Raw genomic sequence first — 17,283 nt, 5'->3', positions numbered from 1 at the left:
CCATGAATGACTGAACTGCAGCGTCTCCTGGATCCCTGTTCTCTTTCTGTAATTACAGTACGATGCAGCTGGAGAAACGATATGATGGTTCAGCTCTGGTGTGCTGAAGGGGTCAGGATACATAAATACAAACATCACAGTATAGCCACAGGCAGATTTGAGAAATAAGAGTAAGTAAGTCGATATCAGTGAAAATGATTTTTAGAAAAAGAATATTGAGAAAAGAAAACACTTCAGTGCTGCGAGATGGTTCAATATTTGTAGAAATAACTGCTGTGAAAGAGACATTTACTGACATAACTAATCAATCAATCAAAGTTTGTCAACTTGGACAGCAGATTTTACCTTATAAACCTTTTGATTATTGTTGTGTTTATGAGGAAGAGCAATTTGTGTACTGTGTTAAATTTTTTTCAGCCAATTTGTACTGAATAAAAAGCAAGGACTATTTGTTTAGCGAACTCCAGATGTGTTGTGTGACAAATCTAGTGAAAAATAGATGTTTATTGGTAGCCTGAAATAAAAATCAGTTTTTGGCTAAATCTCCACAACAAATATATTTGTGATGGGGACCTGTACAGGGAAGTCTTTGATAGTGACCAGAAAATGGATTTGATGTCCATTTGGCAGTAAATCTTAACACCTTTGCAGTGTTTTGTAAATAGGTCTTGAAAAAGAAGAAAAAGGAAAAAAAAAGACCTATTTACCTGCCAAATTTTTCCAAATAAAATCTGGGGCCAGTTCAGCCTCATTCTCTCCACAATTTCATGAAGACTGGACATAAAAAAAATAGTGTAATAGAAATGGGTGGTGTCTATGCAGATAAATGTATAGATGTGTGATAAATGGGTTACATCAGCTTACTATTCAGAGGTTATGGACCAAAATGCAGGAAATCGTTACAACACACTGTCAAACCAATGGAGTACAACAACTTTTTTTCACGTTAGTTAATTGAAGGAACCTTTTTGCAGTATTTGAAGGCTCAGCAGTAATGATAGAGATTGTAATAAAACTCGTCAGTCATCATGGTCAGTTAGTGTTGATGAAAATGCTGCAACACAGGAATCATTGCAGTGGTTGCAATCCTTTCAGCTCAAAGTCCTTTCAGCCCTTCCTGTTTAAATGACTCACACCTTTTTGCAAAGTAAATGCATTCATTTCCAAAAAAGCATTTAAGTTGACATCAATCACATTTCCTCCATCCCTGTTCCCTAATTATTTGTCCTTTGTCCATGTTCTTGCTACATTTCAGCAATAGGGCCACTTAGAGAGTTAATTATATCATTTACAAACACTATGCAGTTATGTTTAAAGGAATTTCTATGTTCTATAAGTGCACATCCAGGCAAGTACAAGCAAGAGCTGAAAAGATGTGAAACATAGACCAAAACCTCCAAATCAGAACCTTGCATAGGCTAAGTGACCTGAGGAAAGTGATGAGTAGCAGCTGCTTGGCTTAGCAAAAATGGGGTTGATCATCTGTGATGGACAATTTGCACTGTATGAAATTTTTTTATGAATGTGGTGTGTGACAACAGCCATCTTGTCATTCGCCCTCAAATGCTATATTTCAAGCAAACTATACCGTGTGAAACAGATAGAGTGAGATATGAGGCATTATGTGCCTCCTCAGCTGATATTATAAGCCAGATACGATGATGGGGACAATCGAGCTCATACTTCTGAAGGCAGCAGACAAGACATAATCAGCTCTGCATCTGAGGTTGTTGTTTGAGGCTGTTTTTGACAGCGATATTTCCAAAGTTCAAACTATTTGAATAGAATCATCACAAACAACTCAACACTGTTGTGTTGAGTTTAAATGTGATGGATTTTATGCAGAAATTCAAGGTATCAGCCAATAGCACAGCTTTTTGTTGACTTCCACAGGAGCAATTGAGCTCTTGAAATGAAAACTGGTTAAATATCAACTTCACTCTTCCAATTTCTTGTGTGACTGGGCATACCTGTCTACTAGAAATTACATGTATAGAATACTAAATTGTTTTCCCTGTTACATAATCGATGGCTAGATTACATTCAGAGACAACTTTTTTTTCTGTGAATGAACCACTATATTTTTGTACTGCACCAGTACAAGGCGGTAGCTGGGGTGGATACCAGGCGCACAAAGCAAGAGGACTTTGACAACAGAGACCAGCCTCACATCCAGATTTCTGTCTGTGGTTGGATTTTGGCAACAAAATTCTAGAAGCTTAAATCTGGAGTCAGAGAAAGTCTATGCTCCGTGCATAGCAAATCTGCAGTGTTATGTATTGTGCATCAAGTCTGCTGCTCTGAGGTCCGCAGCTGCACTCTCAACAAGGTTTCCCTTAACCCAAGTACATGTGGCTTTAATGCATTAGCAAACTTACAAAATGTCAGTGAATGCAGAAGAAGTATTACAACCTTAATTCTTTGGACAAACTGACTGTGTGTCTATGCTGCTGGGCTTACCATGTATGGTGAAAAAATGCGGTTGCAAAATCATGCTTTCTTTTGTATCATAACACCCACCTTAAACAGTTTAGTCAGGCAGTTTGCATGGAGCGGGTTATTATTCTGGATTATCATTAGTATATACAGAGTTGAGATTTCACATCTAGGCTCTGACTTTGTCACTCCCTGAGCATGCACCACACTTTGCACTGCAGAGATTGGGGAGTGATTATATTTAACTCCCCAGAGGCTTCAGGTGGTTGCTGGGGTGGAGCTGGGGTTTGTGAAATAAATCAGAGGGCTCATGGCTCATAATAAGAAATTCTTGCCAATCTAGTGTGCATCCAGGCATTTCTCATACAAAAAACATCAGTGTACATGATGTAATTGTTTTGCTTTTGAACAGTAGAGTGAACTGGCTCCAAAAATGGCACAAATCAATAAAAAAAATATTTTATTGAGGCACCAGCACAGACCTAAACCTATGATAAAGGGCTAACTATTAAAAACAGATGAATTACTTTCATATTTCATATATTTTCTCCCTTTTTAAACAGAGGTTAAGCACTGCTTAACCTGCTTAAATGGAGAAGCCTCCCAGGCTGGGACTATGACTTCAAAGTAACACATATAATAGCTTTAAATAAATGCTGATTGTAGACCTGCTTTTATATTGGGCAGTATTCGTTATCCTGGACAAAGTGCACAAGTTTCAGTGAGAACAGATCTGACTATCAAACATTTTCAGTGCTGGATCCTATTTGTTAGTGTTTCTCATAAATTTCAGACTAACATTTAAACTTAGTAGAACATTACTGACATGTTTTTAAAAAGAGGCTATGAAACTGAACACTCCCAGTGCTGGGTGGCTCATGAGCAGCAATAGAATATGAGCAACTTCATATGCGGCACTCTGAATTAGAAAGTTCAGACAAGAGAGCTGAGGGGTTGTGAGGGAGACAGGTAGAGTGACAGACAAAGTGAAATTCAGGTTAGGTGAGAAGACTGTCAAATAACAGGCCTTCTCTACTGTATGTCAGTGAGACAAGAGGTTGTTCTTTCCTTCTAAAGATCAAAAGAGATGAGGTAGGCTTTCTGCATGGAGAGACTTATTTCCTCTTTCTCTGTCCTTCCTCTTTTCTGCAACAAATGAGGAAGTTTTCAAAAGATGAAAAAAAAGCACTCTGTCATAATACACCAGGGGCAGTGACCACGGGAATGGCAGCAGGAGGGAGTCGGTTTCACAGACCTGAAGTGCTATGTGACTAACATGGAGCTAATTGCACCAAGATCAAAAGAGCCAAATCTTCAAGGACGCCGCTACAGTGTTCAAATTACAGTCTTGTTCTGGTGGGGTTGGACTGCACAGGTTTTATGCTGTCGATATTTCTATGTTCCATCAAAACTGACTCATACTTTATTTCTGATATGTCACAACTTATCAGACATTCACAAGGGCTATCACATCCAGAGGTCGGCTACAGCTGCCCTACATGGAAACTGTGAGCACGTTCACATACTGTGAGATATTATGAACTGTCAATGCTGTTTATGCAGTTGCCTATAAGCATCTACTTCTTTGCTATATTATTGGCGCTAAGCTCAAAATAGAGATGTGGGCAGGAGTTTTATTAAATCTTTTTTTAATATCATATCAGCAGTGTAGTAATAGAAGTGGTGTGTTAATAAAATGTATGGTAAATTAATTATAACGTCTTGCAACCCCCCAAACTTGAATTTATATTGCTTTTATGGGGGCTCAGGTATCTTTTGGGGCAGCTTCAAATACTGCACCTCTCTCTCTCTCACTTATTGTTTCTATCTCTCTCCCCTTTACTCTCTCTCAGTGTGTGCTGAATTTTGCTCCAGGTTGCGACATGTGAGCTGACATCGCTCCCCTAAAGATGTTGTATAATTCATGCCTATAGAATATATATTGTTTTAAATGTTGCATAAATCTTCATCATGCCCACACATTTATAAAATGATTTCACCATACCTCACACATGCATTAAAACATACTGAAGCTTGACATTTAATAAGAGTTTAGGTATTCATTTATGTGGGAAAGCACAAAAGCCTCAAACTGAAATCACTGAAGAAAGAAATGCATGAGGGTGGATTCATATTGGTGCGATTATTTTTCCTCAACTCGCACTAGGAAGAAAAATCCCACCACTAGTCTTTTGGGTGAGCAGGGACACCTAAATACCTTTTCAATAAATATGCAGGAGCATTAGGAAGTTTCCACCTGGGAAATGCTGCCTTTTCTCGCCTCCACTGGGATGCAACAGGGCCCCACCCCTGTCACCTCCAGAGTAACACAAAGTAAAGGTAATTAAAAACAGTCGCTTCAGCCCCACCCATCCATAAACATTGCAGGCTGCACGCACCACGCTACATTAATATGCAAATTGGTGCTAGGGCTGTGATCACGGTGCTTTACTGAGATCCAGTTATTAAATTAATTTTCCCAAAACAAGCAGCAGGAGCTGCTGAGGTAGTCAATGGCTTTTCCCTCTATCTGCGCATTTTAATGAGCCTTTATCAATTTTACATTCATCACAGCGAGGAGATGGAGGGGACAGAGCATGCTGGCACTGCCTCCCCTGTGGAAGGCCACCCCTCTCTGCAGTCACAGCATTTCACCGGGTAGTCCATCACCACTGCAATCCAGGGACACCGAGGGAGCAAGATCTCCATCTCATCTTGCTGCCCTCTCTCACAAGCCCAGTCTCATCGGTCTGGTGCAGCATGCACAGTTACGCACTGGAGTGGCATGATCAAGTTGTTGCAGTGACAGCAACAGGTGATGTCACACAGTAGCCAAAATGCTGCAGTCTCTAAGGAGCAGCACTGCCAAACCACTGAACTCGCTGGCAAGAGTAGCTGACTGCAATTCAGCGTGAATCAGGCACACGCGTGCGCAGACACACACAGTGTAGGTTATCATCAAATCGGTGTGTGAACGGACACCAACACACGCACACACAAGAAAAGAAGTCCCAGTGACGGGGCAGTGACACTTTGCAAGAAGAAAATGAAAACGACAGGCTACTGTTATATTATGTGTTGTTTCTTATGACAAATGCACGCCCCCGTACACACACAAAATGGTCAACTTTCCTCAGTAAGAAAACAGCTGACTTCCAGCTGTCAAATCAACAAGGAGCAGAAGAAAGCAGGCAAAGTGAGGGAACAACTGGATTGTTTGTTTCACTTGCCTTCTTTTATTTGTATCTGAAGTGACCTTAGGCATAGACTACAGTAGGGGGACATTAGCAAACTAGAAAGCATTGTTGTAGCAATTACTGCGAAATCACAGGGCCACAGGGAGCAATTATGTGCTTTGCTTTTACAGTCCTGCACAGGAGAGCGATGGGTGAAAAGATGAAGAAGAGCAGACATCGAAAATATTGAGCTTTAAGCAAGTAGGAGAAAGTGGAGTGAGAGTGCAGGATGAGGACCACAGACAAAGAAAGAGAGGGTTGGAATATCAGCAGAGGCAGCAGATGAGGGTGTCGAAAGTCAGGGTTGAGAGGGGATAAGAGGAGAACAGGAAAGAAGAGGAATTTGGATGGCGGAGAAGTGGACTTGTAAGTGTAATTGAGTGAGCACTAGTGAAGAAAAGTGGAAGAACAAAATAGCCAATAGCTATTCTCAAGTGTTCAGAGCATGCATTTTCTGCCCTGGTGATAACTTGTATTTCTAATACAGCATCTCAGTCCTCTGAGGCATAAATTTCAAATAGCTCCTGTAGCTGCCCACACTGCCAGATGTGAGCAATGACGAGCTGGCCTGGTGACACGGCCAGGCTGAGTCTGGGGCTCAGCTGATAAGAGCGAGGTGGAGGAGGTCACTGAGCTCACTGTATTGAGACATAACCGCCGGTCAATTCAATTTCCTTAAGGACACAGGAGTCCAAACCGCAATCAGAACATTTCATATCACAGCCAGGCTCCTCTTGCCCTTTTCCTAATCTCATCGGAGGAGAAAGGGAGAAAGGTAGAGGAAAGAGCGAAAGAAAGCAAGAAAAAAAAAGGAGAGGGAGCGTGTCAGGCAATAGTTAAAGGCGGGGGTGAGAACTTTGGAGGTTACTGCGACGGCCCAGAAAATCTTAATTTCCTCACAGTGTTATTGCAACCAGTGATTAAGCTCCAGCTGATCTCAAGAGGAAACGAGGGGAGGAACATCAGAGAACACATTCACAAACAGATTCAGTAAAGCTTTAGAGCTCAGACAAACAGGCTAACACTGTCAGGACGTCAGGCTCTGTAAAAGAGAAGAATCAGCCTCTCCCCAACGCTTTAATTATTCATATCAGTGTATGCTTGACTTTCAGAGGACTGAGGAGCAGCACACAAACAGGCCACCCAGCGGATCAAACACCATGCCGACTGAAACAGAGGACCTAGCGACAAAGACACCAAACCACCCTCCAATGCAGAGGGAAAAACAAACTGAGGATGAATAGGAGGAGCTGAGGGGAGGATGAAGTATACAAAGGCAGCAATCTAAAATTGACTGGAGACATTAGGCCGTCTGTGGACACCCACAGTCCTGGAACAAAATAAAAGATTTAAAGTTTGGATCCTTCGCCTGCTGAGAGCAAAACAGTCAAGATGTGGCCTTGTTTTTCCAACTCCTAATTTTAGACTAACTTCACTTGAATTCTTAATGCAAGCAATTGGTCACACAAAGTTCAAACATTATGCATTGATTCGATCCCTCTAATGATTGTACAGGGAGAGATTACTATCAGGGCTGCTACTATGACTCAGGTAAGCCCGAGTTTTAGCAGCAGCAGTGCACAGTGAGTGTAACATGATTAAACTGTTGAAAACCTCAGTTGTTCAGACTGTGGTTTTACACAGGCGCCTATTGAACAAAAAAAAAAAAAAAATGGAGACCTAGATCTTGCTGAATGGACCTGCTCTGGATTATGTTATTTACCACAATTAAAGACATTGATTTCCTGTAAACAAAGAAAGTGCCAGACCATTCGTTGATTGACCCATCACATTTCACCAAAGAGGTTGAGAACCTGATTCACTTGTTTCATTTTTACCGTGGATAGTATTAAAATGAAGTGGCAGAGTTGAGATTTCTTTTCACTGTCTCACACTAAGTTTATTTACCCATGTGTGTGCATGTGTGACCAAGAGATACACAAGACCCAGAATAAACTGGAACCAGGGGCTGTTGTACCAAAAATAAAGACTGTTTGCGATGAATTAAAATGAAAGAGACTTTTGGCTTTTAGTTAAATAGCAGCAAGATAAATGTAAGCCAAGAAGCCAAGAAGAAGAAACAATAAATACAGTAATAAAACAATCAAAATAAAACAGTGTGGGGCTCAACTGGAACACAAGGTAGATTAATTTAGACTTATGACTAAAAGATGTAATGAAATTGTCAAACACAACCTGACTCCAACCACACAATAAAGCATGCATTCAATATGGCTACTCTACTACTTAGCCCCCCACCTCCACACCACAGCAAAAAGCACCACAAGAAAAATTTCACACAAAAACAAAATGGTTGGCACAATTGAAGCAGTAAAACATTTGGGGAAAACAGTGGTTGGACTTTCTAGCAGTTTATTTTCTAGCACATTAAAATAAGTTCAAAAGAAACATCACAAACATCAAAAAAGCAATGTAAAATAAACAAACCTACCTCGCTGGACTGGACCACAATTCCCTCCTACACCAGAGACATGCAGGTAACTGGAATCCTCATAATGCAGCAAAGGTTAATGATGTACTGAAGAGAGGGGAAAAATATTTACAAATTTCACTATTATGCTCAACCATGGTTTATTTCTTGGTTGTTTTAGCCCCTAACCCAACAGGACGAATCCAAAAATAAAACACTTCATTTCATACCATGAGCTAAACACATTTGATGGTTCCACTATTTAAGTATTAAATTCATGCTTTTACACACACTCACCTACCAAATCAAACATTCCCTCCAAAAAACAAGCCAGGCCTCAGCAGCTGCCCCTCAGATGTGTTCCAAACCAGGAAGAAAAGCCCAGGTGAGGGTTCAGCCCCTTTTTATAGACTCTGCCCCTTCTCTGGGTCCTAGTGCCAGTCTCTGTTACCTTTTATTACCTCTACATCTACCTTGGTCACGGATGAAAGGTCACTGTGTCGGTTAAAAGGTAATTAAAACTATTTTTTATATATGCTACTTTTCAACCCATAGTCTGAACACTGCATACACTGGCTGGCTGGAAGCCTCAGGGATGTCATTTCCACTGTTGCGTTTAATATAATTCATCTGACCTGCATACAGACTGTGGCAGACTAAAAGGGTTTGTATGTTGGCCTGCTGTAGTCCTACGGGATCATCTCGCTACTACAAGGAGGGGGGTGGGGGGGGGGGGGGGGGGGGCGGGGGGTGGTGATAGAAGACCCATCATTTAATGGGCGTGCTAGAAAAGATTTCAAGATTTTGGAGGCTTAACCCTTATTATACTGTCCATTTCACTTTCCTCTTCAGCCACATCAAGAACATTTCCAATGTGTTTTCACGTGTTGGGTCAAAAGCATCTCTCTCTCACCAGACAAGTGGTCTGTTCAACTCTTCAGGGACCATGGTCGTCGTGGACATTTTTGTGTACTTCATTATTAAGACACTCAGGGAGGAGGAGCTCAAAAACTTTAGCACCCATCGTTTGACAAGTTCATGGACATTTTTGGGCACCTGGATGTGTCAAACACTGCCAGTAACTCTTAAATGCACCTTTGCTTTTTCTCACACTGAGAGAGCTAGAATTGGCAAAGTAGTGACAGGGTTTTGAGGTGGGATCTGTGGCCCATGTTTGCATTCCCGGATTGTATCAGGCACTTGGAAGCCAGTCACTGAAGAAACTGCGTCACATTTGGGTTACTGAGACAGTGCATCTGCATTCTTCTTTGTAGTGTCTGGATGATTTGACCTCAAAGTCAAATGCAGCAAACTCCGAAACTCAGCGCTGTTCCACAGCATCAAGTTTGGTGGTTTTCAAGTAGCTCAGGGGATTTTTATCCATGAAGATAGTGAATTTATGCCCCAGCAAGAACTCCCTTAACTTACCCATAACTGCCCATTTAAGAGCCAACAGCTCCAAAAGTCTGCGTACGGATGCTGCCAGCTTTGAAAACCCTTCCACAAACTGACGGTAATAAAATGCAAAGCTGAGGAATGAGTAGGCTCTGTTGCAGTAGTGAGCCATTTCCACTGCCACACCACAGTTTCCATCTGATCAGATGTTCTAGCAATAATAGAGGAAAAGTGGTGGTAGGAGAACCTGGGCAAACAATCTGTGCAGGTTGACCTGTACGGATACACAAGACCTAGAATAAAGTGGAACTAGAAACTGCTGAATCATAAACAGAGATTTTATTTTCAATACATTGAAATTATACAGCACCAGATACCCACATATGAATATTTTATAATGTGCCTTCATGTACTTTCTAAAAGCTTACTGTATGTGGTTTTGCTTGTTTACTTGTGCCTTTGGATATCTACATGGTGAATGGCTTTATGTGTCTCTGTGTCTGTGTGTATTTGTGTGTGAGCGAGAATGAGCAGGATTAGGAAGTGTGATGAAATAAAATCTGATCAAAAATCTACTCAGTGAACATCACAATGAGAGTTATTGGTCATAACACAAAAAATTTAATTAAAATGCAAACAAACTGGAATCACTGAGCAGATACTCCCCTGGTCATTTGTCTTTTCATAAATCATGAAGCTACAGCTAATTCTGTGGTTGGTAAATCAATTGTTTGTGGGAAATTCTCAATGACAAGAAGTTCACACAAGTGGGTGGCTGAAATGAAAGTTGCAATAAAGAACCCTGATGCTGGGAGAACTGTAAACACATTCTTTGTTGCAGTGGCAAATTCATCAGCGCTGAAGATGCAGAGCCAGAGATGAGAGGGGATGAAGAGGTTGTGATGAGCAGCTGAGCAAAAGAATGATGAAATGATTAGAGTGTGTAGAAGAAGAGAAAGACGAGATATGGGTTCATAATCAAAGGCCATTGAACCAAATGCAATCATACAGTATGTCTGCTTATTTACACTGATGCAAAAACTCAGCCTTTAGTGGTGGGAATCAATGCAAGGACTTTTCTCTGAATATTTCCATTCATCCATGGTTTCACATTCTGTGTCCTTCTCTCCATCTCAAACACACATTTTTTCTGTTCAAATGTTTATGCAACATCCAACACCAATGTCGGGGAGAGACTGGAGGGGAACAAAAGGCCTGCAGTTCCTACAAAGATGCCAGATAGATGATTTGGCAAAGATGAGTGGAGCAGATACACAAGGTTCAAAGTTTGGCTTTTTTTATAATATATATTTCCCTTTAGCTTACAGTTCTTTCAGTCACTAGTAACGCTAGTCTGAAGTATGTAGGACACCAAATGATAATGATTATGCAGCTCAGTGTGTTCCTAGTTCTTCCTAGAGGGAAAAAAAACAGAAAGAGAGACAGACGAAGAAGATGCGAGACAGCCAACAAACTCTAACAGCGTCACTCTGAAGAGAATCTCTGGAGCTTTATTACCAGACTTCAACAGCAACAACTCAACCGTGTGGAAGCAAACATGCTGTACAGGTTTTTCTCATCTGCCTCCCTTTCACCCCAGACCCCCATCGTCCCTGCACTCCTTGTCATCTTCTTCTCACCCATATACGTGACTCCCGACACCCTTCTTCACCCCTGCTTGGCCAGCCCTCTGACTGACTGCCTTATTTGTTTTCTAATGCTATCCGGAATGTAGCAACCCTTCTGTGGGTCACTGCTTTGAGGTTGAACTTGCAACTCACTGCCTGACAGAAGGAGAAAGAAATCCAAAATGGGATGTAGAGAAAGAAATGGGACTCTTTCATGTCCAAGGAGGGAAAGGTCGAGAGACAGAGGGAACATGGGGGCAGAGGAGACGGAGAGAAGTTGTGTCTCACAGAAGACCTGCCATTCTGAGGTCTTCACAGAGAGAAAAGAGAGACAGCCAGTCAGAGAGTACTCATACACAAACACAGCGGGTTCCCCTCTCTTCCATCGCACTAAAATGCGGTACCTGACAGCAGCTGACAGGTTCTACAGCAGGAGGCAGTGCAGAGGAGCAAACAGCACATGTTTTCTGTGCATATGTCTTGCTTCTGCACATCCATGCATGAAATAGTGGTTCCAGCTGCTGACACGACTAAAGCAGTCCACAAACATGATGTATAATTAAAATGCTGCCGTCATTAGGACATAATTTGCATGAGGTTTTGTTTAATGTCATTTCAAACTGACACGCTAGTTCATCTTGTGACTGCTTGTTTGTGTGTTAATAAAATCATGAGGCTTGATAGTTCTCACGCCTCTCGTGAGAACTATCAAAGTTTCAGATATACCCGATATGGATATGGCAGAATGCATCGCATACATATGGGATGCGGGCAAAAATCTGAGTGATGTGGAAAGTGAAATGTGAAAGGGAAGTTCTCATGATGAGTGAGAGATTGAGGTCATCCTGCACCCTGATCTTTGTTAGTGATGGAGGAGGTCTCTCCAAATGCTACCACTTCATAAAGTGAAGCCAGCTATTTAATCACCACTCTCTCTCCCACACATATTTAAAAAGAGGTGACATTATTGGGACAGACATCACTGCAAAGAAAGGCCTTCTTGAATAATCGCATAAAGCACGATGATGAAACATCTTGTTTCTGATCTCTGAATATCATCATTCATCATTAACTAAGGATGGTTGCTAACAAATTGCATGTTTCTACAATTTAAATCCATAACTCAGGAAACTGGACAGCAAATGGATGAGGCCAGTGACGTGGGTGTGGCCGTGAATGACTTCTTCCTAACTTTCAGAGTCACAGCTACAAATGCATTTTGTGCCAAAAGGACAGCAAAATGGGTGAATATGAACATTTTCCCTTTGATTTCTGCAGTCATTTATTTAATTTCAAGATTCCCGCACAGTGCTGCACTCCACCTCTCACATAACAATTCACCACACCATCAAACAGAAGCTACATGAGTGCACCACTGCAAACTCAGATCTCTAATTATAGACTGCGCTTTTGATTAACACGGCCTCGTTAAATAGGTTTTGTCCCACTTTCTGTACATATAAGATACTGTTTATTATGTAAGTATGTAGAAACACACACATCCAGATGAAGTAGGGTCCACAGTAGTAGACAAGTAGACAGCAGGTGCTACAGTAAATGTGATCTGTGCATTTGTGCTTCATAGCATTTCATAGATTTAATTACCCTCACAGCTGCTCTGTTTCCCTCATGCACATCAGGTCAACGTTTTGTGTGGTGAATACCAACAGTTAGAGAAATTATATGACTTTGGTATGTTGATATCTTGTCCTTGTCTTTAATGGAATTAGTCCGAATGTGTTTGCAGCTGAAATAATAAAAGAAAAAACAAGTACAAGGTCATACCATTACAAAAACACTCAGGTGAATTTTAATTAAATGTAGTCATGAATAATAGACAAAACAGAACTCTGAAATTCTGCTTCTGTGTGATACCAAAATGCAATTGAAATGAATACAAATAATGGTGAAATGTGAAATAAGGCTCTTCACACCTGACAGTGAAGCAGAAGCTTTACTTCCTCTTACAGGATTGCCGCTGACTTTGGTCATAAAACCAGACATGGATAATATAGAAGTAAAGGTGTCCTGTTTCTGCAAGTTCATAAGGAGAATTATATAGGATATCCTCAGCAATGAAGCAAAGCAAAGACCACTTATCCAGTTTTCAAGGTATATTGTTAAAAATAAAACCAGACATCTATTTCTATAATTGGGCTCTGTATCCATTTCCCTCTCAGTTCTAAAAGAGTGGACTACTAAACTCTAAGTGAAGCAATTTGTGCTGGCATCAGCTGTGATGTCAACAGGGAATAGACTTATAATGAAGCAGAAATACACCTGAATGTTCAAACAAGAACCTCCGGCAAACGATATGGATATGCGATGTTAAATTTTTATTTTATTTCATCTTAACTTTTATAATGTTTGCTTCAGAAGTGTCTACAAGATGATTTGGCAAACAACAATTGTTTGTTGTCGGGCCACCAAGGCTCATTTGAATTTCAATTTGAAGTGGAAGAAGGCAGTAAGAGGACAGGAAGGAGGGGGAAATGTAAGGCAGTAAAGGGCAAGGCAGCAACAAGTCCAGTCAATCATAGATGAGAGTCATTTATCTTACTCTGAGGGGTATTCATTCAATTATTCTTTAACTGACTGCTTTGAGGCAGAGCAAGTATCGATTCATTTCGCTTTACACCACATCAAAGGGGCAGACAAGGAATAAAATGTTCCTCCAAAAGCCTCTGCAAAAAAAGGGGGAAAAAATGTAAATACCATACTGATCCTTATAATACATGACTGAAAGATTAATGATCTGTCATCTCATGTGCACTCTGTCACAGCTGCTAAATTCTTCTGCTGAAAACCGGAGCAAATTTGCCCTACAAGTTTACATTATGGTAAAATCCAACTGGTTTAACTCAAAAGTGAGGAACAAAGAAAGACACTGCTGTGATTTTAGCACAGCCCCAGACAGTTCAACTGTGACGCACGAGCCAGGATTGCATCACTGACCATGTAACACTGAAATGACAGCGTGTGACAAGTGGTCACATCAAAAAGGCACCAACCAACCCATTTTGGATTTTACACAGGAACTGTCAAAGGTATTCAAAGCCTGAAAAATCTGCTTCTGTCCTTTCAGTCTGTAGTGAGCATAATGTGAACAAATATCAGGTAAACACAGGATGAAAGAGCAACAAAAAGGATTTGGGCTCCCCGGAGCTGGCAAAGCTATGCTGTTACAAGGTTTGTCCTAGAGGATGAGGAGAAAAGGGAGGTTTTATTTGTTTCCCTACAGAAGTGAGTCATGCCGTTATGGAGGCTGGCGACAGAAAGAACAATGAAAATGCAGTTTCCTAATGGGTGTTTTAAGTCTGTGCTAGGTGAGTTTGTGTTTGTGAGAATGAATTACACATATGTGTGTGTTTCAGCGTGCATTTGTTAGCAGGTATGGTGTTCATATACGTGCATGGAGAAAGAGAAAGATGGGTGAGAGGAGATGGAGAAAGTGGGGGCCAGCAGAGAAGAAATGTAAATTGTTAACATCAAGAGCGTCTTAAATCACTGACTCGTGCACGCGCCAAATAACACCTCAGGAGTGCCTCGCAACTCCCTTGTGACTGAGCTGCTGTTGAGGCTTTTCACAGCAATTTGTTATTTTGGGGATTCTTAATGTCCTCATTCCTAAAGCAACTATCGCAGGTACAAAGGGACCAACATGTCGCCCTGTAATGTCTATTTTTTCTACAATTTCCAGCAGCAGACCTGTTATTTTTCCCCTGAATGTTTTCTTGGGTTTGCGCCCTTGCCTTATTTCCAAAATGGTTCCACCAGTTCCCATTTGTTGCAAACACAGCAAGTCTCACAACGACCTCCAATTGCCTCATAAAAAAAGCAATTAATTTAGAGACCACTGCTGAAATGTAAAAGAATTCGTTTTTTGCACGAAAGAAAGGACCAGAATATTCCCTTCAGAGAAAATTTGAACAGCAGAAGAAATATTATAATATTCAGACCTAGTGGAAAAGCATGCATTTCCGGTTTCCTTCCATAATGGTATTATAACTATAGAACATGAAGTACAAATAGTGGGATCAAGTGTTATCAAAATAATAGACTGTATTGAGGCCTACCATTGCTATTTCAAAGTTTAGGCTTGACTGGATAAAAATATGGATGTAATATGGAGCCACTTTGGCTGACATGTACACAATAACCCTGAGCGTAAACTCTGAGTTGGAGTAAATTGCCACCGTAACAACACTGCATCAGGCTGTAAAACTGGGAGACAGTCTCCACATATTGTCAGTGCAGCTAGATAACCAAGCTGTGTGCAGTCACCTAAGATGGAGAGGAATGTATCTGTTGAATGAGACAAAGCTTTAAAATAAAACTCATTTCTTCCCCCTTGGCATTGTGCTTTGTCTGCAAAAATGAGGATTTGCAGTGACTTCTCAGACACTCAGGGCCACTGGTGAACGAAAAGAGTTATTATTCACATCACAGCAGTCCACACACACACAGACACACACACACACATTCACTAGCTCAGAGGTCCCTTTGCTGCACTTGCTCATCCATTGCTATTCAGCGTCTCCTCCCGCTTGGTCCTTTATGACTCCCTGAGCAGCTCTTGGGCTGTGTGGTTACAAGAGGTACAAGTCTTCTTAACAGCCCCTGAATATTCAGAAGCACCATAATAAAAGAGGGGTTAGAGCAATCAGACAGTGGGTGGGCAAATCTGACATCGACACCTCCACTCGACGTCCAAACTCCAAAGAGAGAGAGCTGGAGGGGAAACCAATACAAAAAGAAGATCCAGGTCTTAGGTCTTCCAATTAAAAGTCTGTGATCAGAAGTGCACTGGCCAAAAACTGCCTCTCTTCAAAGTCACATCATAAAAAATAATCATTTACATGTTTTGTCCATTTTGCTGCAAATATACTCCACATTACTGCCGACCGTTCTTCAAGGCACATCACAGTATTTCACATTTTTTCGTACCTTTATCATCCTTTCAGACAGCCACTGGTTTCCATCCATTTAACTGTGATGTCAAAATGCACTGCAGAGACACCCGCCTCGCTTGAGATAAGTACTCCATTTTAACCACCGTCTGGTCTTCGTCTGTTTCATCACAAGCTACATTAGCATTGAATGACAATTCAGTTTAAGGCACAGACCGATTTGAAGTTTGAACATAACATCCTGCAATGTAGGCTTTATCTTAACTCATCATTTGCTTATGTGAAATTACATTAGCTCTGACTGAATTAATTAAGATATCATTTAAAGTGAGTGCACAGACACATTTCACCAATATAATTACAGGTATTACACTAAGATCCAATACTTCTACACATGTACTACATGTAATCAACAATCATTCTAAATGTATGATAATTCCCTATTACAACTATTTAACCTGACCATTAATTAGTTATTTATACACATTGTCATATTTAATCTGTCCAAAGGAAATGGTTTGTAAGTGCGACCCTTTGGATAATACATGAGAACAATAGAAGAAAATATGGACTTTGAAGGAAGAGAGCAGCATGGGAATTTTGATCACCAACCGAAATGATCTGGCTCATACATTATGAATGATGTAGAGGAGGGCTCTCTAAACCATCTGCAAAAGCAGTAACAGTTAGGAAACTGAAGACACGAGGAGATGAATTTGCATGTGGGTTTATGGATTAATTTATGGGATAATCAGGAGTTACTTTCAGCAGAGGGTTGTTTAATTAATGTCAAGAGGTTTTTCAGATGTGCTGTGATAATTCACGTAATTTCGGTTTGACTATTTAGACAGCAATCCCAGTCCCCAGGGCTTCAGGGCTCCCTTCCTTACTGAACTCAACATTAACAGGTATATTTCTGAGTAAGCACAGGCAAGACCTGCATCACCACGGAAACCACAGGGACAAGTGTTACCACAGGAGCAAAAAACTAAATAATTTTGCGTAACAGCAGTAGACTGAACAAACAAAGAACTGCAGAGAGTAAAACTTAATGAGACCTGAGTTCTAGGCATGTTTTTGAGTATTTAAATCACTGATTTTTTTCTTTTATTATTACTATTGTCATGATTATCATTATTCCTTTTCACAGCCATGACGCACAAGGAATAGTCTGGTAAAAATGATTCATGTGTTGAAGAAGGCAAATAGTAATTGCAGCAAGGAAGAAACAGCGGAAACTGGAATGT

At 40.8% G+C, this 17,283-nt stretch overlaps 1 long non-coding RNA gene across 1 annotated transcript in view; it reads right to left on the bottom strand.

The window, feature by feature from the left end:
- LOC121197928 overlaps window positions 1–8,421 on the bottom strand; it is an 88,315-nt gene extending 79,894 nt beyond the window's left edge. The window contains exons 1-2 of the long non-coding RNA XR_005896300.1: window positions 8,401–8,421; window positions 8,125–8,211 (exon numbers count right to left, since the gene is read on the bottom strand). This is a non-coding gene — a long non-coding RNA (uncharacterized LOC121197928). The remainder of the gene's footprint in view (window positions 1–8,124; window positions 8,212–8,400) is intronic.
- Window positions 8,422–17,283: the final 8,862 nt, after the last annotated feature.

The sequence above is a fragment of the Toxotes jaculatrix genome, chromosome 18, assembly GCF_017976425.1.
Source record: "Toxotes jaculatrix isolate fToxJac2 chromosome 18, fToxJac2.pri, whole genome shotgun sequence".
In the NCBI taxonomy this organism is placed as follows: domain Eukaryota; kingdom Metazoa; phylum Chordata; class Actinopteri; family Toxotidae; genus Toxotes; species Toxotes jaculatrix.
This window is presented reverse-complemented; position numbering and strand designations above follow the sequence as displayed.